At 35.1% G+C, this 25,890-nt stretch overlaps 1 long non-coding RNA gene across 1 annotated transcript in view; it reads right to left on the reverse strand.

Annotated features, from left to right (window-relative positions):
* The window catches only part of LOC105489511 (uncharacterized), a 45,941-nt gene that overhangs the window by 13,901 nt on the left and 6,150 nt on the right, over nucleotides 1–25,890 (reverse strand). Inside the window, exon 2 of the long non-coding RNA XR_011624358.1 lies at nucleotides 15,977–16,081. This is a non-coding gene — a long non-coding RNA (uncharacterized lncRNA). The remainder of the gene's footprint in view (nucleotides 1–15,976; nucleotides 16,082–25,890) is intronic.

Below are 25,890 nucleotides of genomic sequence, written 5' to 3' on the forward strand. Positions count from 1 at the left end.
TGAAGACTAGGGGATGCACCCTGGGGTGAATGGAGGAAGAATACATCATACTACTATTAATCCACATTTCATCTGTGTCATTCTACTAAACACACCAAGGCTATAAGTTATTTTTTACTTAAATTGAAAATATAGCATTAAGAAACGAACAGCCATTTTGAAACTGACCCAGCAGTCCCATAGATAGGTTTGTTGTTGTTGTTGTTGTTGTTGATAAACTGAAATGGACCCTTCTGTCCTTTAAACTTAAAACTTACATTTGTTTTATCCGAGTTGCTTCCTCAGAAAACGATGTTCAGGTCCCCCAAAATACTTATCAAAGAACTGAAACTCACCAGATCACCACATTCAAACGATTCAAACGATGAAATGCCAGATCCCTCATTTATCATGATTGCTTCCTTGCCCCTCCCTAGTTCCTGTTTTCTTACACATTGTTATATTTCTTCCCTGCTATATAAACTCCTAGTTTTGGCTCCTCAGAGGGGGGATTTGAGACTGAGCTCCCATCTCCTTGCTGTAGCGCCCGATTAAAGCCTTCTTCCTTGGTAATACCTGTTGTCTCAGTCACAGGCTTTCAGTGCAGTGAGCACCAGGACCTAGACCAAACCTCTGGTGGTTAGGTAACAATTTTAAGTTAGATACAACTCATAAAGTGACTTTGGTTTCTTTGTCACTACCACACAGCAAATGTCAGAGAGAATGTTAAAATGTTATTGAATACATTTATATTTAAAACTAAATTCATACTTATATGAAATAGATTTGTATACAGTTAAATCTTTTGAGAAAAATATTTCATTCCACAAAATTATTAGCTCTAGAAGTACTAAAATTTATACTTCAAAAGAATTTATCAAAGATTTATCTAAATATATTAAGTCTACAAAATACTTTAACAGCTTCTATAGCAATTGTATCAGCAGAAAGATCCTTCTCAGAATCAAAAAGTATCAAAAATTATTTACAACCATGCATTTTTAGAGTGAATAACATCACTGTTTATTTGTATCAATTTAAAATAAAGTTGATAAATACATAACTTTTAATGTCCTAATAAATAAATATTCAGGAAAATATTTTATCAATCAAGATTTTACATTAATAAGGTGCTATTATTTATTGTATTTTATAATACTTTTTTGCAATTTTCAATTTTATATTGTTTTCACGTATCATTATTACATTTTATAAGTTGCAAAATATTTTTAATGGGGAAAACTACATATGTTAGTGCCTTTAAGTACAGCTCTTTGTACGAAAATAAAGCTTTTGACCTTCATTTTTATTTTGCACTAGTCTTAACAAATTACATAGCCAGGTCTACCTTCCAAAATTATTGGTTAGAAAAGCTTGATATAAATCATGTGCAATTATAAGCATTTGTTGATATTGGATGACATGCCGTCTTCCAGAATTATAGTTGTGTTAGAAGAAAGTGAACAAAATTCCTTCTGGAAGTGGCAATAAAATATTGATATAATGGCCCAAGAGATCTAAGTTGGATAGAAATATAAATAGAACCAGGACATGACAAATAGAGATATCAATTGAACAAACAAGGTGAGTAAGCAGGCTGGATATATTTGTCAATATAGTCAGAAATTAAGATATTTAAAATTTCTGTAATGTAGTATTTTAGGATTAAGTTTTGGCTCTGACTGTGAAGAGAGTATATAATATGAAAATAATATTTATGGGCAGCAGGTGAAAACAAAATTCCAGATACTGGCTGTGCCTTGCAATTGTCTTAACACTGACGAGGTGATCTAGCTATAGTAGGGGTACCCACAATGATTTGTGACAGATTTGAAACTGCAGGTTGAAAGAGCATTGAGAGGGTAACAATTTCCATTAGACCAGCTAATATAATGATCATACACAAAGTCCATGGTTTATCAACACAAATCAACACATGCACATCAGGTTTCTCAGTTTCCTAATGTACCGAAAATGAAATTGAGTAACAACTAATCTATGCCTTTGAATGCTAAACTAAACAAAATATGAAATCACAAAATCAATTACTCAATGTCCATATAAGTTGGCATTTGACTATTCTTAATGCTATATTTTCAATTTAGGTAAAAAATAACTTTAAAAATATATTCCTCATTAATAATTTTTATGCCATTTAAAATGTCTATACTTCTTTTAAGATTTGTAGTTTCCTACTTTCCTTCTCAGAAGACTATCAGCACAACTATTTCTGTTATGCAAAAAGTAACATGGCTGGGCACTGTGGCTCACGCCTGTAATCATAATACTTTGGGAGACTGAGGCGGGCGGATTACCTGAGGTCAGGAGTTCAAGCCCAGCCTGGCCAACATGGTGAAACGCAGTCTCTACTAAAAATACAAAAAATTCGTCGGGTGCAGTGGTGCATTCCTGCAATCCCAGGCATTTGGGAGGCTGAGGCAGGAGAATTGTTTGAACCCGGGAGGCAAAGGTTGCAGTGAGCAGAGATCATGCCACTGTACTCCAGCCTGGGCAACAGAGAGATACTTCCTCTCAAAAAAAAAAAAAAAAGGAACATAATAACAACATTAGACAGCTTAAAGTAAATGTGCAGGAAAAGTGTCTGTGTAATTTAGATGTTATAAGTCAATATGCAACATTTGAGAACACTTAAAGCTATATAAAGTACTTTTCATGAAAGAAGGTGTCTAATATTTGGAAAGAAAAGAATATTAAAATTTTAAAAATTCTTATTTGTCACACACACACATAACTGAAAATTAATTAATATGGAAAATAAAAAATAAGAATATATATTGTCACCAATGCCTTTTGTGACAACAAATTTAATGATACTTATTACATGAAAACATGCATAGCCTACTTAATCTTTACATTAGAAGACTCTTTAAATCAGGGAAGACATAACCGCTTCCTGTATCTTTCTTAAAAGATCAAAATACACCTTGATAGCTAGAATTATTTTGAAAATTTTAGTAGTATTCAGAAGTAGTAGTCTTTTTTTGTTCGTTTTGTTTTGGGGGGGCAGAGTCTCTCTCTGTCACCCAGGCTGGAGTGCAGTGGTGCGATATCTGCTCACTGCAACCTCTGTCTCCCAGGTTCAAGCAATTCTCTGCCTCAGCCTCCCGAGTAGCTGGGATTACAGGTGCCCACCACCACGCCCAGCTAATTTTTTTATTGTTAGTAGAGATGGGGTTTCACTATCTTGGCCAGGCTGATCTTGAATTCCTGTCCTCATGATCTGCCCACCTTGGCCTCCCAAAGTGCTGGAATTACAGGTGTGAGCCACTGTGCCCAGCCCAGTAGTATTCTTTATTGAGATAATTTTCTATTCTGTTATTCAACACACCATTGTCTTTTAGATATGCAAACAGTGTAATAATAATAAATATTAATGAGATAAAACTTTCATACTGAAGTTTTGTTTTACGTATTAACTAAGACACTAGTTTTTGGGTGAATTTTTACATACATTTTGACAATCTATTGTAATTAATAATTAAACAGAGTCATTCAAGTTAAATAGAGTCATTCAAATATAGTCAAATATAGTCATTCAAATTAGCCTAAGTATAAATAAAAATTATGTACTTATGTATCATAGGCAAAGTATCAGCTACTTTTTAAATATTTTTATATAAATCTTCAATTATAAGAAATGTATTTCTAGTTGGCATTATTAACAGTGTTATTGTGCCCTTTACATTTATCTGTAATATAATAGTTATATGAATAATTGATACATTATCTCCTGTCTAAAAGAATATTATGGAATTATGGTCTTTCAAAGATCATGTCAAAATAGGTTTGAGGAGAAACTTCATTAAATTTTAAAAAGTGTTTCTTCTAGATTCCAATAAAACAAAGTCAATAAAATTTGAAATGTACATCTATGTGTATTTTTCATTTTCATTCTAAAAAGTGACAGTGTGGATTTTGTAGATAGATACTATTGCACATCAACTACTTATTCAATAACTTCTTAATTAGTACTGGTAACTGGAATGACTTGACAAAGACTGAAGGTTTCCATGACCCTCAGTTATTAAATAGTTTAACATATATAGGAGCATCTTAGACATTCCCTTGCCATATTCATGTTGACCCTGCATACTGAATTTGTCATTACAGTGTGGTCTGATGATCACTATATCAGAAAAAGAACTAATTGGGTTTTTCTCAAATATTTTATATTATTAAATATTTGGTGTTAAATATACATGTGTCTAAAATAATAACAGTAATAGTCATGTTACATTAAAGAATTTTAATATCCTTATTTGTAATGTAAGCAGGTGAGGTTGTATTAGCTTATATAACCCTAAAATACTATTATTCCATAATTTTATCTTGTTCTCTAAGATTATAATCATGTATTTTTACATTCCAGAGTCTGAAAAAGTTGATCTTTTCTCCTTGTTTTGTGTTTCAACTTGAATTAACACCAGTTTCCATTCATTCATCATAAGTGTCCTTAAAGATATTTTGTTTTTCTACTTTGAAATTTAACGTTTAACAAATGTTATTTGTAAATGTATTTTACACATCCTGTTCTATTATGTTACTTTACAATCACAACTTTCCCAATTCCTGTTTTCATCTGTTTATTTATAAAGGCACTTATTATATCTAATTCATTCACATGGACTTATACACGTGTGTATACGCATGTGTGTATACGACTGTGACATATACCGTGAAGGAAATTATCTTGACAATTATCTTGACAAAATATTTTTTTTTTTTTTTTTTTTTTTTTTTTGAGACGGAGTCTTGCTCTGTGCCCCAGGCTGGAGTGCAGTGGCGCGATCTTGGCTCACTGCAAGCTCCGCCTCCCCGGGTTCACGCCATTCTCCTGCCTCAGCCTCCCGAGTAGCTGGGACTACAGGCGCCCGCCACCTCGCCTGGCTAATTTTCTTGTATTTTTAGTAGAGACGGGGTTTCACCATGTTAGCCAGGATGGTCTCGATCTCCTGACCTCGTGATCCGCCTGTCTCGGCCTCCCAAAGTGCTGGGATTACAGGCTTGAGCCACCGCGCCTGGCCTTGACAAAATATTTAACAACATTTTAGAATTAGTCAGGTCTTTTTGTTGTCAAGAACATAAACTTAGCATTACCTAACACAGGAAAAGGAAAATTTCCACAAAGAATAATAGATTATTTTATAGAATGAGAGAAGTTTTACTTAAGAAACTTTGAAAGGACATTCAAAGGAACTTAAGTGCTCTACTGAGATAGTGGAACACCTAGCTGCCAGACATACATTTATCTTCCCATTTATACAACTCCAAAAATGACTTCTGTGAGGTATAGTGTGCATGTCTTAGATGAGTTTCGATGTGGTATTGTTGCTTACATGCTACAGATACCCAACCCAAATTAAGTTAAATAAGAAACAAAGAAAATGACATATATAAAACATCTATGGTAATGGCCAGGTACGAAGCTCAAATGATGTTGACAATGATGATGATGATACTGTTATTACAATTTTTCTTTATATACAAGATGTAAAATCCATAATAAATAAGTGCTTTTTCTGGCAAATGGCAGTGTTGCGTTTTATCAGAGGCCCTTAAGACCTGGAATTGATAATAGTGTTCCATGTCAACAAAGCTGCATAGCAATATAACGAGTTTAGTTGTGCAAAAGCACTATTGTTGATTCAGATTAAATTTCTATTTAAAAAATAGGTTTACATACCATCGTTTCCCTTTATTAGACGTTTTACTCTTAAAAAGTATTTAATATGTAAATATAAACATAAATGTCTATTAAATAATCTTTAAATTCAAATGTCAGTCTCTATGGAATTCATGAAACCTAACATTATAATCCTCACATTCACATAATGAAATATATAACTAAAACAGTCAAACAGTAAAATAAAATATATTTTCTTGAAAAAACGATGCATAAATAACTTTAGTAAGTTATTTCACTAGATAACTTCCTCCATGACCACCATATCATTTAATTTATACATACATTTTTAAATGAAAATGTCTTGTTTTTCTGAATCAGCATACAAAATAACACAAGTAAGTAGATTAATATAAGATAGTGACTTAAATTTTTCTTGTATTGCTACTCTTTAACATTTACAATAGCTTTTCTTTTTCTGACATAAAATAAAGTTGTAGAACATAAATAATAGTTATGAACACAAACTGTAAAGTTTTCCTTTCCCATAACCACTTGTTTATTAATGCTCCTCTCTGTAGGGACTTGAGATTTCAGAAGCTGTTATGAAAGAATAAAAATCAAATTTAAAATATGATCAGGGCTGTGAGTTAAGAGGGGGGTTGTTTTGAGGGGTTACATAGGAATAAAATCCTATGAAAAATGCAATACAACCAGGGCCAAAAATTCTGGATAAATGTGAGGAGCTTTCATGTGTTTCTCCAATATATTATTGCCTCCCCTCCTTAATATGTTGAAATTACAAATAAGTCCACCTGTGGAAATCTAAATGTTCTGATATTATATTGAGAAGAGTAAGAATAATCTACTGATGCCTTGCAGTGCCCACTCCCCTAAATATTCAGTACCTGTGAGTAGAGAAGAAAGAATAAGGAGAGTGGCCAGCAGCAATAGAAATCTTTCACTTAGCCCTCCTCTGCCACTCACTAGCATGGTGATTCTAGGCAAATCACATCTGAATTTATTGTCTAAAGCCAAATGAGAATTTAGGCTATGTTAAGCTCATGGAGCATAAAGTCTAGAGGGGGTAAGAAAAGGAAATACACAAATAAAATTGTGACACATACCGTGAAGGAAGCAAACAGGATGCCAACCTCAAAATGAACTAAATAGGGGGTAAAGCACATTTGAGCTAAGGCTGAATGTGTTTTGAAAAGCTGCAATGCAAACAAACAAACAAAAAAGCCCTGAATTACAAGGACTTAACCATGTTCAGAGAATATAAAGGAAGCCATTGATTGTGTCTATGTTTAGCATGATGCAGGTGGTTGAAGAAGGGCAAACGCAAATTCTGATCATCATGTTAGTGTCGATAACTGAGTGGAGATATAAAAATTACACAGATCTCAAGTTTTTCCTGTATATGACCTTGCAGGGAAAGAACTGAATGAGTATAGAACCAAAAAGTCTGAAAATTATCTATAATTAGAGGACAAATATACACTCACAGGAGATTGCAAAGGAGTACCTTGTTAGGCAGAAAACTGCAGTCTCTAGAAAGCCAAGACATACGTGTTTCAGAGGAGAGCACAAGGTCTACTAATGAGGAGTTGAGTAAAATGAGGTTTTACTCAACTCCTCATTAAATCTCATTAAATTTTAAATGATGAAATTTATCAAGTTTATCATAAAACTTGATAAATCGGTTTTGATTGAGTGGTTATAACATGAGGTAGATTAAAAATAATTGAACAAAGAAAAGGAAGGTGATGTAATTGAGAGAAGATAATTATGCAATTATTTTTGAAGTTACTCTGTGAAAAAGAGCAGAGGAATGGACTCATAAATCACTTTAAGAGATAAATAGAGTAGAGATTGCTGCTTCTATGTATTTGTTGTTTTTCATTTGTTTACTATGCTCTATGGTGGTTATTCTATACCAAGCACTGTTTCAAGTGCTTTACAAATTTTACACATCAAATCGTCCTAACAACTTCATCTGACAGTTTAGTGTTCTATGTCAAATATTTACCCTTCTTCTTGTCTTATACCTAAAAATGATTTCTGGGGTTGAGTGATGCATCTCGTGATCACAGGAGTACAAGGATTAATTAATGTACAAAAGAATTGCAGAGCTAATGGTCCCGAACTTGTGTAACCATGAAATAGTGGTAGTCACAGTTCATCTCCAGACTTCCTAATGTGATAGAAAAACACTATGCAATTTTTAAAACCATTTTAAGTCCAGATTTTTTTAGTGGGACAACTAAAGTAAATTCTATTATAATATATTTAGTCACTTTAAAAATTGAGATGGGATATATATCCAACCAAGAAAGGGAGAGAATCATGATCCACAACAGACAGAGTTGCAAGAGATCAAACTCCCAGACAATAAGGGGTTGATGAAAGTAGAAGATAAATAGGAGTATTGATTCCTTCATTACACAGAAGGCAAGAAAGAGGAAAAGGCAGCAAACACAGAGTGATGTGTAGGTTTGTGAATGAGTGGAATGAATATACGTTGCCTTTATTTTCTTTGTGAAAAATGATGCAGGAGCATTGCTAATGTGTAACGTGGCTGGACAGATGTTGCGCGAAGTCAGGGACACCGAACAGAGGGATCGACTGAAGCCACAGCAGAAGAACATAAATTGTGAAGATTTCATGGACATGTATTAGTTCCCCAAATTAATACTTCTATGATTTCGTACACCCGTCTTTACTGTAATCTCTGAACATAAATTGTGAAGATTTCGTGGACACTTATCACTTCCCCAATGAATATCCTTTTGTTTTCCTATGCCTGTTCTTTAATCTCTTAATCCCGTCATCTTTGTAAACTGAGGAGGATGAATGTTGCCTCAGGACCCTGTGATTGGGTCAACTGCACAAACTGTTTGTAGAGCATGTGTGTTCGAATATGAAATCTGGTCATCTTAAAAAAAAAAACAGAACAGGATAACAGCCATGTTCAGGGAACAAGAGAGGTAACTTTGAATTGGTCGCCGGTGAGCCGGATGGAACAGAGCTATATTTCTCCTCTTTCATAAGCAGATAGGAGAAAGATCACTAAATTCTTTTTCTCAGCAAGGAACATCCCTGAGAAAGAGAATGCGCCCTGAAGGTAGGCCTATAGACGGCCCCTTTTTAAGGCGTCCCGTCTTTTATGGTCGAAGCCGAAGGGATGAAATAAGCCCCGGTCTCCTATAGTTCTCCCAGGCTTATTAGGATGAGAAAATTCCACCTAATAAATTGTGGTCAGACAGGTTATCTGCTCTCAAACCCTGTTTCCTGATAAGATGTTATCAATGACAATGGGTACCCGAAACTTCATTAGCAATTTTAATTTCACCTCATCCTGTGGTCCTGTGATCTCGCCCTGCCTGCATTTGCTTTGTGATATTTTATTACCTTGTGAAGTATGTGATCTCTGTGACCCACACCCTATTCGTGCACTTCCTCCCCTTTTGAAAATCGCTAATGAAAATTTGCTGGTTTTACCGCTCGGGGAACATCACGGATCCTGCCGACATGTGATGTCTCCCCCGGACACCCAGCTTTACATTTCTTTCTCTTGTGCTCTTTCCCTTTATTTCTCAACCCAGCCGAGACACTTAGGAAATAGAAAAGAACACACGTTAAACATCGGGAGCGGGTACTCCTGATAGACAGAGAATGGGCATTTTCAAAGTCATTCACTAGTTTTCTTGTGAAATGAGAAAGAAAGCCCAATAGTGACATAGATTTAGTGGCAATAGCAAGTGATTCTCTCTTGGTTTCCATAAAATTGCTCATCGCCCGGATTTTCTCCTCCTATGTATAGCCTCTTATGTCAGTTTATTTAAACAGATTCATGTTTTTATCTTAAGTAATGTTTCCACTTATCTGTAGTCCCATGAAAATGTAGGAGATTTGTTCAGAAATTGCATGGATACGCAGGGCTGGTAATTCCTTAACCATTTTCCTTAGTCGATAACTTATTTCTGAGCTCCAAAATCACAAGAGTTAACAGCTTCAATACCTTTTCCTAGGTGGCTATGGTTACAGAATGTTCCATTCAGCCTCCCTAGAGCCTGGCCTGCCTGCCTTCCTGCTTTCCATCTTTCTTTCCTTCCTTCCTGGCTGCCTCCCAATTCCTTTCACCAAACGTCAGGAGAAACACAAAATTAAGATGACATTCTTTGACACTGTCTCCATCAGCTCAAGCCAAAAATCTCACAGCTGTCCTAGACGGCCAACTGTTTTTCACACACATTTTCTAACAACTGGATTTCCTCCACATCTGCCAAGATGCCTCCTTCTTCCAAATCCAGTTCACAGCATGATGCTATGCCTACTCCTCTGAAGGAGTCTCCTAAGGAATCTCCCTTCTCCAAGGATGTTCTACCTATCTCTACATCACTTTAGGAATTACCTTTCTGTTTTACACTTGTAATTGCAGAGTTAATCTTCAGAGATTCCGCACAAGACCCAATAGTTTAACGTATATAGAGTGGAATGGCTGTTTACATTTTCTTTTGACAACTAGTAGACCTCTATTGTTTTCCTGCCGAAAGACATGAGAATACCGATTATTATTATTTTTTTAGGGAACATAGATACAGCATATCTAAAATGATTGAGAAATGGCTTTACTGAATTCAGGAAGAGAATTTGATTTTCTAATTCAATTTCTATCTCCGTCTTTTCATTTTCCTGACATTCAAACTGTTACCAGTCAGATAAAGTTATGTATGAGAATTAAGAATTGCAATATATTTTAAAATATTAGAAAACATTGTTTTATTGTAATGCAGAGTAAAATAAGTTGTAAAATTAGTTATCTATAAGAGTGTGTGAAAATATATATCTATTCTAATTAGATGAATGCAGTACAGGTGAAGTATTTGAGGTAAAAAAAAAATTAATGTTTTGAAATCCATTTATTTATTTATTTATTTATTTATTTAGAGACAGAGTCTCACCCTGTCGCCCAGACTGGAGTTCAGTGGCTTGATCTGAGCTCACTGCAACCTCTGCTTCCCAAGCTCAAGCCATCCTCCCACCTCAGCCTCCTGAGTATCCAGGACTACAGGCATGCAACACCATGCGTGGCTAATTTTTCTATTTTTTGTAGAAACAGAGTTTTGCCAAGTTGCCCAGCCTGATTTCGAATTTTGGGCTCAAGAGATCCTCTTCCCTCAACCTCCCAAAGTGCTAGGATTACAGATGTGAGGCGCCACACCCAGCCCTGAAATCAATCTTAATGCAGTCATAGAAGCCTTCTTAGTGAAGATTCCTCATGTCATCAAAATGAGAAAAGTCCTCGGTATGCTCATGTACAGGAGAAAATAATTCAGTTCAATGAATGCAGCCTCCAGGTCTTCACTGTGAAGTCCTGACACCTTCACCATTACCTGGTCCTACATACACCTCCTCAATCTACCTGACACCTTCACCATTACCTGGTCCTACATGATTGATCTGCAGGCTACAACTATTTGAAACATAAAATCTGCTTTATCAAGAGATAAGTGATTTTCCAAGTTTGTGTTAAAAAAAGATAAATATATAGAGGTGATTTACAACAGTAGGTCAGATATATCACAAGAGCAATTTTTGTTATTAGGAAAAATCTGAATAACATTTGAAGTGTTGTTATGTTTGAAAAACTTTGGTTCATTAGAAAACCTGACAGATCAGCCTTAAAATCTCAATCTAACAATATAAAATTGATTCAAATTTATTATTTTAATTTAAAATATATAATATATATTTTAATAAATACATAAAAATGTTTGAATATTTTATCAAATTATTTTTACTGTATTTACAGCTTTAATTTACTGGATTTGCATATGTTGTTTAAGTACTTAGGAATATTTTCTTGGTAAACTCATAAACTTGTTCAATCAGGAAACAATTAACTGCTTAAAATAAAATCAAACCTAGAAAATTAATAAATACAGTTTGAAATATTTAAAGGAAAATCATGAAATGAGTCTAAAAATGGAACTACTTTATTTACAAGAAGGGTATACATGCAAACATTAATCACGTTTATAAATGGATTGATTTTATTTTACATAAAACTTACTTTTTAAACTTGAAATTAAAAGATAAAGAAAAATAAGTTTCTTAAATCTATAATCTTGATAAACTGCGATTCACTTAAACTCAAGCAATTCTTTATAAGCAACAGTTGCTGCTCTTTGGTATTAACTATTTCACGTTGATATCTAATGGATAAAAACTTGAAAGTTGTTTCTAAGTATGTAAGACGATTGCCTGTGTGTGACAAACTTATATCATTGCTTTTATGAATGTTTAAAATTTCCATCATGTTTTAATATAGTAACACAGTAGTTTTTTCCTGCTAATTCTTGGAGAAAAGTGGTTCTGTTCTCCATTCCCAAGCCTATAGTTGTTTTGAGCATAAAGTCAAAATAAGAAAGATTAGAAATGACCTAATATGTCCATTCACACAATGTGATTAAAATTATGATTGGGACTTGGGTTTGTTTCTCCTGGGATTTGATTCCAGGATTCTTTCTATATTTCTTTCCTGAGTAATTGTCAATGAATTACTTTGTGTGCAGTTCCTTCAATCTGTCTGTGTTAATATGTTCCTTTAGGTGTCATTACATCTTAAAATAATTTTGTGCAAAAAAAAAAAGTATTACTTCTGATTTCTAATATCCTGAGGCACTTCTTATTAAACTTTTATTTTCTTTACCTCCAGATTATGTGGAATACCTTGAGGTCCCTACTTATCTCATTCTCCAAATTATATTCCCTATAAATCTATTTATAAATTTGTCCCCAAAAAGTGACTTTTATTTAGCATAAGGAAGGAGATTTTAAATCATCTGTCATGAAAACTAATGTTTACTTAGAAAAAAATTGGAATATCTGTGAGATTCCTTGATTATAAGTAGAGTCATCCTTACATAAAACTATGTAAAAATCAATCTCTCTTTAATAGATTAACTTGTACCCCCTTCCCTTGCAAAACATTTTGTTTTCTTTCAGGTGCTTCTTACTGCCCACTGGACTTTCCCTTTTCCTGCATATAAATGTAGCAACTGGCAAACAGAGTTCTCCCTATGAAATAAAAACTTTTATATGGTTAACAACTGCCTCCCCAAAGCAGAGCTTGAGGTCAATAGAATAGGTGGACATATGTTACCGGGGAGATGATGGAAGAGAGGGGCAGTTTTGGAGGATGAGATGAAGGGAAAGAAGTTGGAAAAGCCAATATGAAGAGTGTTTTGTCAAGATCATGATTGTGGCTACCGGAATTAATTCTGCTGAAACTTCACAACCAATGTATAAAATGCCTGTCTGAATTTTCCTCCTGAAACACAGGAAAGCTTTTATTAATTCATATGGTTAAGGAATGACCCTGGGACCCTTAATCTTTCTACATTATGGGTAACACTTGCATATCTTGGAAAAGACCTAGAGATGGCACTGGATAGGAAATGGTAAGACTCAGTCCAGGCATAAGAAGGGATTCACGGGCAGAGGCTGATGTTGCACAGAATTGTTTATGGAAATCAGAGGTGTTCTAAGATGACAAGGCATAAAGTATTAATGTCCTCTGTGTCACCACTTCCCTACCAAATAACAATGATATTGTTATGCACTCATTTGTAACATATTTATACACTTAAATAATTACATACTTAATGCACATGTATTACTTTTTTCTATACACCAAAGCTCATCAAATTTTCTTAACTCTACACTGCCTTATGACTCTCTTTTCCCTTCTATCAAATATAGAAGGTTTACTCAATCTAGCAAAGAAAGTCTATGGATAAAATAAATGCTAGCATAAGGTTGGGCATGGTGGCTCACAGCTGTAATCCAAACGTTTTGGGAGGCCAAGGTGGGACAATCACTAGGGCCCAGAAGTTCAAGGTGACAGTGAGTTATGATAATGCCCTGCACTCCAGCATGGGCAACAGAGTGAGATTCTATCTGTAAAAACAAAACAAAAACACACACAATAATAATAAATAAATAAATAAATATTAGGAGAAATACTTCATGGAAAATTGGGTTTTCTTATTGTTGGTTTTCGCTGCTGCTGTTGTGTTCTCTAGAGAAAATAGAGTCACATGAACCAAAATGAAGCAAATGCAGACATTTTAACTCCCTCTACTGCTGTGTAATGGACAAGACCAACCGTTTCTTCAGAGACTGCCTGTCATTCGTGGAGCATCTGGTTTTGTGAGATGCTGGTTACTATGCCAGAAAGTCTGCCTGTAAATAATTTGTTTTATTTAGGCATAAATAAATGAATATACTTCCATAATTAGTCATTTTTTTCTCAAAAGAGACTGTGGAAAATATCTGGATACATTCTCAATCAGTGTATAAGAAAGATACTATTTTTCATGTTAAGCATCTTTTTTTAGGTGTAGTTTTTACATTCCATTTCATATTTGTACTTTTTATGGTTGTTTAGCTACAGTTCTGATGAATGGACACATTCACCAGTATATTCTTTTTTTTTTTTTTTTGAGACGGAGTCGCGCTCTGTCACCCAGGCTGGAGTGCAGTGGCCGGATCTCAGCTCACTGCAAGCTGTGCCTCCAGGGTTTATGCCATTCTCCTGCCTCAACCTCCCGAGTAGCTGGGACTACAGGCGCCCGCCACCTCGCCCGGCTAGTTTTTTGTATTTTTTAGTAGAGACGGGGTTTCACTGTGTTAGCCAGGATGGTCTCCATCTCCTGACCTCGTGATCCGCCCGTCTGGGCCTCCCAAAGTGCTGGTATTACAGGCTTGAGCCACCGCCCCCAGCCACCAGTATATCCTTTAACAGTGAGTTAGTGAATCTTTATTTCCTGAACCTTGGGTTTGTCAAACTCATCTTCATTTTGTGCTATACAATGGATAACATGCCAGCTGGTCATAAGATTGCTGGGTCTATTCATTTCTTTTTCATGCATTGTAGAGGTTTCTCTGTTGTCATCTGTCACCTCAAGTTACTGAGAAATATAAAATCATCTTTGTATTTGCCTTTTTAAATGACCTCCTGTCTTTTTCCCTGGATGCTTGCAGGTTTCCTTCTTTAAACCTGAAGATCAGTAAGTTTACCAGAATCTGTCTCAGTCTTTTTGATCATTATTAATGCTTTTTGAGTCACTGAAATACATCGAGTGTTTTGAATCTACCTATTCAGGTTTCTTCTATTATAGAAAATGTTCCTATATTTATTCGGAATATTTTGTTTCATTTTTCCTGGTCTACTTTCAAATACATCAATTATGGGCATTTTATATCACAATGTCTGTGTCCAGAGGAATAATATTCTTGGAACTCATTTTTATCTATTTGCCTTCACTGACTACTCTATGATATTCTCCAATATGTCCCCATTATTCATGCTGTTGTTTTTTTATCTAAAGAATTTATTTTGTAGGGTTTTATTTTTCCATGTAAATAATAATAAATCACTCAATGGTATTTTCCTTTTTTTGATTCCTTTTTAATATTCTGCCAAGTATGTCTTCAACTTATTCTAAATTTGATTTTATTTCAGGTTGTTCATGTTTCGTTTTAAAACTTTAATTCCTCAAAATTTTGTACCATAAAAATACCCTGTTTCTCAGAGTAATTTTTTTTTTTTCTTTTTTTTCTTGAGACGGAATCTCGCTCTGTCGCCCAGGCTGGAGTGCAGTGGCGGGATCTCAGCTCACTGCAAGCCCCGCCTCCCAGATTCACGCCATTCTCCTGCCTCCGCCTCCGGAGTAGCTGGAACTACAGGCGCCCGCCACCTCGCCCGGCTAGTTTTTTGTATTTTTTAGTAGAGAGGGGGTTTCACCATGTTAGCCAGGATGGTCTCGATCTCCTGACCTCATGATCCGCCCATCTCGGCCTCCCAAAGTTCTGGGATTACAGGCGCAAGCCACCACGCCCGGCCTTCCTAGAGTAATTTTTCAAAAAATCTTGTTAGTAACTTTTTCCACAATAAGTAAAATTTTCTCCATTGTTCACATAAATATAAGATTATATCATATATAATATGTATGTTATATATAATATATATTCTCAGATATATAGAGATCATATATATACTCTTTATATATATCTGAGTGAGCTAATTCAACTTAGCTCTTCCTCTTTCTTCTTTCCTCAAATCACTACTAAAACACTCTTGGCTCAATTCTTAAAATTATCTGAAGACACATATTTTAGGTTCAGATTTCACTTTACTGATAATAACCAACCAGAAGGATGCTGAAGTCGCTTGGGGATACTCTGAGGGGAATCAAAAAACTAATACTTCTCTTCCCTTCCCAGGTTCTAAACAAGTTTTAAAACGATGCAGAGAAGAGAAGATGAAGGGCAAGTTGTTACCTTTTCCTAGGCACAATCCTAGAAATGCTAGACTTCTTGTCCTCAGGAGGATGCCTGTTGACAGTACAGCAGAGCAGCTTGCCAACCCAAGCGTGCAGTATTCTCCTAAAAGGAAGAAATGCCAAATTGAGTCAAGCTTACCTGGTTTCACTCACTCACTCTCTGTTTTCAATTTCTCTCATTTTAGTTTTCAATCAGATAAATAATTAAAGTAGGATAGATGAAATGAAAGAACAGAGAGGGAGGTCCATATTTATATTAATTTTATCCACACAGAATCCGAGGATTTGGGATATATGTGGGTCTATGAGATTTCTCCCAAATCTCCCAGGATTGTGGAGAAAATACCCCCCTACAAGGGCAGGGGGCAGGCAAAATGTTTTCTACACAATTCTCCTCTCAGGGCACTGCGCTTGATGTTCCATGAGCCAATGTTATTGTTTGGGGGGTTTTATTATGGTGTGTCTTTCTTATACTTCAATTTGTATTTGAAGGATCAGGATAAGAATATTTATGCAACTCATAACAGCTAACATAGTTCTTGGAATATATTAAAATCTAAAAAGAATTGTAGAATAAATGAATGAATGAAGAAATGAGGGAATGTAGTGGTGTTTTATGAGACTGGTCTCCAAGAAGGGTGTGTCTTTCGCTTCCCTACAGTTCAACAGTACTTTTTGTCCTCCTTCTGCTGGTCAATGAAATACCCATGAATCTGTAACTTTCACTCCTGTCCAGAAACACAGTGTACCCTCGTGGAAGTAAATACAAGTCACAGATATCTGCAAATATACATCTCCAATTTTGTTCAAAATGCTTGGTATCTTATAATTAGCTCTGAACATATGTTATAAATTGAAATTCTTAATTTCACAATACAAAGAAATCATGTCCATCTTCAACTAGTCTGTGTAGCCTAGTCAAAACTAATTTTTATTAACTTACATATTATTGTCTGGGAATTACAGAACTTTTTAAAGATGTATTTGGTCAACTATAGTCCTTTAAAGATGTGAGACTCATAAAACATTATATATATGTAATAATAAATAATTATTAAAAAAACAAAACTAATAGGCTGGGCACGGTGGCTCACACCTATAATCCCAGCATTTTGGGAGGCCAACGCAGGTGGATCACGAGGTCAGGAGTTCAAGACCAGACTGGCCAACATGGTGAAACCCCATCTCTACTAAAAATACAAAAAGTTAGCCAGGCGGGGTGGTGGGCACCTGTAATCCTAGCTACTCAGGAGGCGGAGGCAGGAAAATTGCTTGAACCCAGGAGGGGAAGGTTGCAGTGAGCCAAGATTGTGCCACTGCACACAAACACCTATGACAGTGTGAGACTCCATCTCAAATAATAATAATAATAATAATAATAATAATAATAATAATAATGTAGTTTAGGGTCAAATTGTATATAGAGTCTTCCTCCCTCAAGATAATTGAGGAGTTTCACAATGCAATAATGTTAAAAAACTAATTTAAAAATGTTGAATGTTAACAGTCATTTATAACTGATATGTCATGTGACAATACATTAATATATTTTCCTTCCTAAAATATAGTCATTTATGTTGAAACTATACATTGTTGAATGAAGGAAACAAAAGTTTTCTATCAACTTTTCTACCAATATTCAGACTACATTAGAAAAAATACACAATAGCCTACATTTATGCAAGCATGCTTGGGAAAAGCTTCATGTAATAACACAGACATTATTAGAAAAAAACTGTAGTACAATATGCGATATTTCCAGAATAAGCAATAAACGAAAAAGCAGAGAGTAGAATTTTTCCTTCCTAAGGTGTTTGCTCTTCAATTACTTAAGGCCATTTCTCCGTATGAGCTTTGGAACCCAAATGATATGGTTTGGTTGTGTCCCCACCCAAATCTCATCTTGAATTTTATCTCCCATAATTCCCACGTCATGGGAGGGAACCAGCGGGAGGTAATTGAATCATGGGGGCAGGTCTTTCCCATGTCGTTCTCCTGGTGGTGAATACTCTTGCAAGATCTGATAGTTTTATAAAGGAGAGTTCCCCTGCACACACTCTCTTGCCTACCACCTTGAAAGATACGACTTTGCTCCCCATTAACCTTCCACCATGATTGTGAGCTCTCTCCAGCCATATGGAACTGTGAGTCAATTAAACCTCTTCCCTTTACAAATTACCCAGTCTCTGGTATGTCTTTATTAGCAGCGTGAGAACAGACTAATAACCTATCCCTGTTCATTTTCTCAGGAACTTTCTTTATCTTACTATTTTCCTGAACCTTCCTCACATCCTTCTCCTAGATCATGCACTTCTATGTGAAAATGACTGCAGTCATGTCTCTTTCACATGGCTCAAAACATTCATGTTCTCACGATACCAGTCCCCACTCACATTTTTCCCACACTCTGCAACCAAGTCTTTTTGGTCTTGCAGTTTTTAATATCCAGGAAATTGACTATTGTTAATGTTAGACTTATTACTCATTTCCGAGGCAGTTGGAACTTTTGAGTCCACATCTTTCCTGGAACTGCAGATATGTTCAATATAGTTGATTCCTCATTTCTTGTAGAGACATTGACTTTTTTATTTAACACATGGCCTTAATTTTTATTTTGATTTCCCCAATTTTATAGAAATAAAGTCTTGGACACATTATCTCTCTCAATTTTATCGCTGGGCAACTTTATTCATTCTCATGCTTTGAAATGTTATATTTTGCATCTGCCTTATATATGTAAATATACATGTACCTACAAACATAGAACATGCAAGCATACACACACTTACATACTGTTTTAAATCCCAGGTTGACATATTTACTTTATTGTCTCATTTTATTCAGAAACTCAGCAATTCATACCTGATGTCTATATTTTTTTCCTAAATCCAAAGGGTTCTCCATATTTAAAATGGATAATAATCTATCTTTTTTCTCAATGTATTCTTAACACCTTCCTCTTCTTCACTACTCCTCCCGTCTATGCTCATGCCATGTTTTATAGATTCTGCACCTAACTGGTTTCTGAAGTCATTTAAATTCTTTTTCCTACCTCCACCACTGTAGCTCAGCCCAACACAGTATCATGCAAAGGCATGTGAACTAGTCTCCTTACTTCTGCTCTTGCCATTTCTTCTCCAAACCCTTTCTCCAAATGTTAACAGATTTTTTTTTAAATGTAAATCGGATCATTTTCTTTTTATTTTCCAGAAACTAATTCATGGCTTCCTATTTTATTCCCTCTAAAATCGCTAATATTTAGTGTAACTTCTTTCATTTTTATGTTAGTCTTTGCTCTTCTCTTCACTTAATCTTCCCCACTATTCCCTTTTTTGCCTCACATCTTGGCCCATTTGGTTAATTCTCATGGGAATTATCTTGCCCCTCTTGCTTACTCCATTTTATTTTATTTTTATTTTATTTTTGAGATGGAGTCTCACTTCTGTCGCCAGGCTGGAGAACCATGGTGATATCTCGGCTCACTGCAACCTCCGACTCCCTGGTTCAAGCGATTCTCCTGCCTCAGCCTCCTGAGTAGCTGGGATGACAGGCGTGTACGCCTGGCTAATTTTTGTATTTTTAGTAGAGATGGGGTTTCTCCATGTTGGCCAGTATGGTCTCGATCTCCTGACCTCGTGATCCGCCCACCTCAGCCTCCCAAAGTGTCCATTTTATTATTTAGGTACAATCTAAAATATTATTTCCTCAAGAAACCTGTACCTGAATTCCCAAGTGTGCTTATTCACCCATACCATCTTCCTTCATGAGAAACAAACGCCTTTTTATGTTTACTGTTCACAATGTCACCCTTGCTAGATTATAACAGCCATCCAGGAAGAAATGAATATGTCTGGCATAGTCATTAATATGTCTGGAATCTATTACAATGCATGCAAATTTTTGATGGGTGAAGAAGGATTTGCTATGAAAAAAATAGCAAATCAATGTATAGTATTATTTTGACTGGAATTTTTAAAAATGGCCCTTATTTTTTAATTTAATTAATACAGCAATACAGTGAGGGAAGAACTACTATTTTATAGTTGAGGATACTGAGGCACAAGTGAATATATAACTTGATTTGGGTTACAAGTTTTATACATGGCTGATTTAGATCTCAAACGAGACTTCAGTACTAAATCCAGGGTCTGGTTGTTTATCTATTTTGCTAAACTGTCCGTCAAGCAACAGAAAAATAATCTCAATTGACACTGATTTGTCAAGTCTAAAGTCATTTAGAAGACATTTATAGATGCTGTAATTTTTCTTATTTATATTTACCTGTTAGAAATTCATCAATATACATTTATAATATGTATAACATGTGTAACATATACATTTTAGTAGGTGATTTTTCTGAGGATTATTTCATTAGGACTTCATTTTTCTTCCAGAAAATGGCATAATTTATTCACTTAGTAAAAAAGAACTCAAAAAGAATCTGAGAGGGAAACTGGATTTCCTCAACATAGCACTGGATTCCCCAAGGACAGTTTGGCCCAGGACCAGGTTAGCCCTGTGAAACAAGATGTGGTGAAATATTTATTTCCTTTTTGTTGTTGTAGCCAAAGAAATCCATTTCCTTGTTCCCTAAAGGGCTCTATCTTACCATGTAAGGAACTAAGTTTATTTCAGTTTCACTTTGAAATTTAGAAAAATCAGATTCTAGGTGTTGCAAGAAATAGAAGAAAAAGAGATATAAAAAGAGGCAACAGCTAGCAATATTCAGATGATTTTATTAATTGATATGAGAAGAAAAACAATTTAGATTTTATTGGTGTAGTAAGAGATTTACATATGCATATCCATCTATGTTTCTCATAATATAACTAACAGCCATTGTTCGGTGCTCTAGAACTTTAACAGTCATGTTCATCTACTTATGCCCTCCCTTAATGCATTTTTTTGTTGTCCCTTTTATAAAATTTTAAATATCATTTTATCACTTATTAAAATATTATATCATTTATGTGAGTGCTTCATATAAATGTGCTTATACATACGTACACAAAAACACATACACACACAATTGCTGCTGAATTCCACAAAAATAATATCAGAGGGTACATATTTTTCTGTAACTGACTTTCTTTTTCTTCACTAGAGATTAGAGGTTAGGACAGGATATTCATATTGCTAAGTGTAGTTATCATTTATTTCTGTAATGTGTGGATTACTTTGTGGCAATGTGTTACAATTTATTCATTTTCTCTATCGAGGCAGATTATATTTCCTCTTCTTCTTTTTGTCTTTTAACATCTGGTGCAGTGCCATTTTAAGTATTGTTGTAACTCTCTGCTGGGATATAAGGACTAAAAATTCTCATGAGTGTAGACAAGTGTGTGGATTTATTGACTCATTGTATATGGAAACTGGTCTTCACAATATAATGCCAAGCCATTTAACAAAATGGATTGCAATATGTTAAACTCAGGAGCATAATATACAAGTCATCTGACTGTTACAGGTGCTCTACAGAATACGATATTGCGACATTCTTAATGTTTACCAACTGAATGAGTGTGGACTTCATTGGAATTTACCTATAAATAATTTTGAGTGTATTTTAAACAAAATGTAAGAGGTTCAAGTATAGTTCTGTTGCATGGATATATTGCATAGTGGTGAAGTCTGAACTTTCAGTGTAACCATCACCCAAACACTGTATGTTGCACCTGTTAAGTGATTTCTCAGCATCTTTAATAATGTTCCTGTGACATGTATTTCCTATTTCATGACATGTCTTTTATATCATTTGCCTTTTTTCCTACTCATTACTTGTCCTTTTATTCTAATTTGTACAACTGCATTACGTGCCTGGGTCTTTCTTTTGCCTCTTTTCTGTATTTCAAGAATCTTTGCCAAGTGTGTAGAGTCTATTGGCAGTCTCTAAGAAGTCACTTTTGAATAAAACTTATTTAATTTAAATTTACAATTCTATCAATATTTTATTATGTTAAAATGTATTTTTTAAATTTTTTTAGATTCGGGGGTACATGTACAGTTTTGTGATATGGATATATTGCATAGTGGCAAAGTCTGGCTTTCTAGTATATCCATTACCTGGATAAATAGTATTATACAAAATAGATAATTTTCCAAAACTCACCCACAAACACCCTCCCTGCTCTTGGAGTCCCCAGTTGCTATCATTCCCCTCTGTATGGTCATAGGTATCTACTGTTTAGCGCCCACTTATAAATGAGAACATGTGGCATTTGCTTTTCTATTTCTGAGTAAAAAAACACTTAGTATAATGGCCTCAAGCAACATGCATGTTGCTGCAAAGACATGGTTTTATATTTTATTATCTTGGAGTACTGTTCCATGGTGTATAAGGTGATGCCTCCAGCTTTTTCTTCTTGCTTAGGATTGCTCTGGATATTTGGACTCTTTTGGGGTTATACATAAATTTTAGAATTGCTTTTTCTAATTATGTGAAAAATAATGTTGATAATTTGATAGGAATTGCATTAAATCTGTATATTGCTTTGGGCAGATGTCCATTTAACAACATTGACTCCTCCTATCCATAAGCATGGAAGGTTTTTCCCTTTATTTGTGCCATCTCTGATTTCTTTCAGCCATGTTTTATAATTCTCATTCTAAACATCTTTCATCATCCTGGTCATTTGCATTTCTAGGTATTTTATTCTTTTTGTGGCTATTGTGAATAAGATCGAATTCTTGATTTGGCTCTCAGCTTGGACGTTCCTGGTATATAAAAATGCTACTGATTTTTGAACATTGATTTTGTATCATGAAACTACTGAGGTTGTTTATCAGTTCTAGGGGCCTTTGTGCAGAGACTATGGGATTTTCTAAGTATAGAATCATATCATCTGCAAAGAGAGATAATTTGATTGCTGTCTTTCTACTTGTGTGTATTTTATTTCTTTCTCTTACCTGATTGACAGCTAGAACTTCCAATACTCTGTTGAATAGAAGTACTGAGAGTGGACACACTTGTCTTGTTCCAGTTATCAACGAGAAGGCTTCCAGCTTTTGCCTGTTCAGTATGATGTTTGCTGTGGGTTTGTCATGAATGGCTCTTATAATTTTGAGACATGTTCGTTTAATATCCAGTTTGTTGAAGGTTTTAAACATGAAGAGATGTCTTTTTTATGACCATTGAAATGACCATGTGGCTTTAGTTTTAAGTTCTGTTTATGTGATGAATCTCATTTATTGATGTGCGTAGGTTGACCCAAACTTGCATACCAAGAACAAAGCCTACTTGACCGTGATGGATTAGCTTTTTTATACTCTGATGGATTTGATTTGCTAGTATTTTGTTGATAATTTTTGTGTCTATGTTCATCTAGGGTACTGGCCCGAAATTTTCTTTATTTTCATTATGTCTCTGCCAAGTTTTGGTATCAGAATCATACTGGCCTTATAGAGGAAGTTAAGAAGGAGTCTCTTCTCAAATTTTGGAATAGTTTCACTAGGATTGGTACCAGGTCTTCTTTCTATGTCTGGTAGAATTTGGCTGCGAATCTGTCTGGTACAAATCTTTTTCTGGTTAGTAAATTTCTTATTACTAATTCAGTTTAGGAACTCATTATTGGTCAGTTCAGGGATTTTATTTCTTCCTGGCTCAATCTTGCAATATTTTGTGTTTGAGAAATTTATCCATTTCTTCTAAGTTTTCTAGTTTGTGTACATACAGGTGTTCATAATAGGCTCTGAGAGGATTTTCTCATATTTCTGTGGGGTTAGTGATAATGTCACATTTGTCATTTCTGATTGTGTTTGTTCGGACCTTCTTTCTTTTGTTCTTTATTTGTTCAGTTAGTTGTCTATAAATTCTATTTATTCTTGCAAAGAACAAGCTCTTGGTTTTGTTGATTCTCTGTATGAATTTACATGCCTCAATTTCATTGAGTTCAGCTCTGATTTTAGTTATTTGTTTTCTTCTGTTCACATCTGAGTTGTTTTGCTCTTGTATTTCTAGTTCCTCTGGATGTGATGTTAGGTTGTTTATTTGAGATCTTTCTAACATTTGGATGTAGAAATTTAACACTATAAACTTTCATCTTAGCGCTGCTTTAGCTATGTTTCAGAGATTCTGAAATGTTGTATCTTTGTTTTCATTAGTTTTAGTGAATTTCTTGATTTCTGTATTAATTTTATTCTTTACCCTAAATCATTCAGGAGGCAGTTCTTTAAACCTTTTCCAATCTAAAAAAATAAGTGCAGTTCACTGTCCGCAATCATTTAATTTTACATAAACATGCTCTTTGAGGCTGAAGCAAATCTGACAAATTTTCTACATGAAAATAAAATATAAAAACAACTCTTGGAGTAATTTCTAAACAGAAGTAACATCAGAATCACCTGAATCATCAGAGTCATTTATTTAAAAAAAAAAAATGGATTCATCACACAAATCTTTGGCCAATTGTTTGAGAACAATGTTAACATCATGTGTGGGGATGCTATGTTTTCTAGAATTTGATATTTTCAGCTATCAAGAATTACCACATTTTGTATATGGAAATACCACTACTAAAACCAAAATGCTATAAATAGAACAATGTCTTCTGTTTCCAAGGTCAATATACTACAGTGATGCAAAAATAAGAAGTGAAATGTTTCATGTCAAAGTTATCTCAGGGCAAACACCAAGCCACAAGCATTGCGGGCAAGTATTCTTGGGGCCTACCAGAAAAGGGTTAATTTCTTTGTAATTTTATAGTTTTGAGAGATCTTCTTGGCATAGTTATTTATCTTTATTGCACTGTGATCCAAGAGTGTGGTTGGTATGATTTTTCTTTTTATGCATTTTTTTGAGAATTGCTTTATGTCCAAGTGTGTGGTCAATCTAAGAGTATGCACCATGTGCACATGAAAATAATGTATACTGTGTTGCTAGTGTGTGCAGTGTTCCATAGATGCCTATTAGGTCCATTTGGTCAAGTGTTGGCTGCACATTTTGAATATCTTTGTTAGGTTTCTGCCTCAATGATCTAACATTGTCAATGGGGTGTTGAAGTCTCTCACTACTATTGTGTGGTTATCTAAGCCTCTTTGTACATCTCTAAAAAGTTGAATCTGGGTGCTAAAGTGTTGGGCGCATACATATTTTGGATAGGTAAGTATTATTACATGGAACTCCTTAGCATTATGTAATGACTATCTTTTACTTTCTGGTACTGGTTGGTTTAAAGTATGTTTAGTCCAAAATAAGAATTACAATCTGTACTAGGCTGTTATCACATTGTTATAAAAAAAATCCTGTGACTGGGTAATTTATAAAGAAAAGAGAGGTGAGGTATGGGGTCCTATGCCAGTAATCCCAGCACTTTGGGAGGCTAGGGCAGGATCACTTGAGCCCAGGAGTTCAAGACCAGCCTAGGCAACATGACAAAACCCCTTCTCTACAAAAAATACAAAAATAGATGAAAAGTGGTAACATGCATCTGTTGTCCCAGCTACTCAGGAGGCTGAGATGGGAGGATCACTTGCTCCTGGGAAGTCAAGGCTGCAGTGAACTGTTATCATGCCACTGCACTGCAGCCTGCATAACACAGTGAGACTCTATAAAAAAAAAAAAAAAAAATTAAATTGGCTTATGTTTCTGCAGGCTATAGAGAAAGGATGATGCTGGCACCTGCTCAGCTTCTGGGGAGGTCTCAGGAAAATTACAATCATGGCAGGAGGTGAAGGGAAATCAGGCATCTCATATGGCCAGAGCAGGAGCAAGGGTAAGGGGAGGTGCCACACACTTTTAAATTGCCGGATCTCATAATATCTCACTTACTATCTTGAGGACACCACCAACGAGATGGTGCCAAATCATTCATGAGAAATCTGCCCCATGATCCAATCACCTCCCAGCAGGCCCCATCTCCAACATCAGGGATTCCAGTTCAACATGAGGTTTGAGTGGAAACATATATCCCAAAT

This window comes from Macaca nemestrina, chromosome 6 (genome assembly GCF_043159975.1).
Source record: "Macaca nemestrina isolate mMacNem1 chromosome 6, mMacNem.hap1, whole genome shotgun sequence".
NCBI lineage: Eukaryota > Metazoa > Chordata > Mammalia > Primates > Cercopithecidae > Macaca > Macaca nemestrina.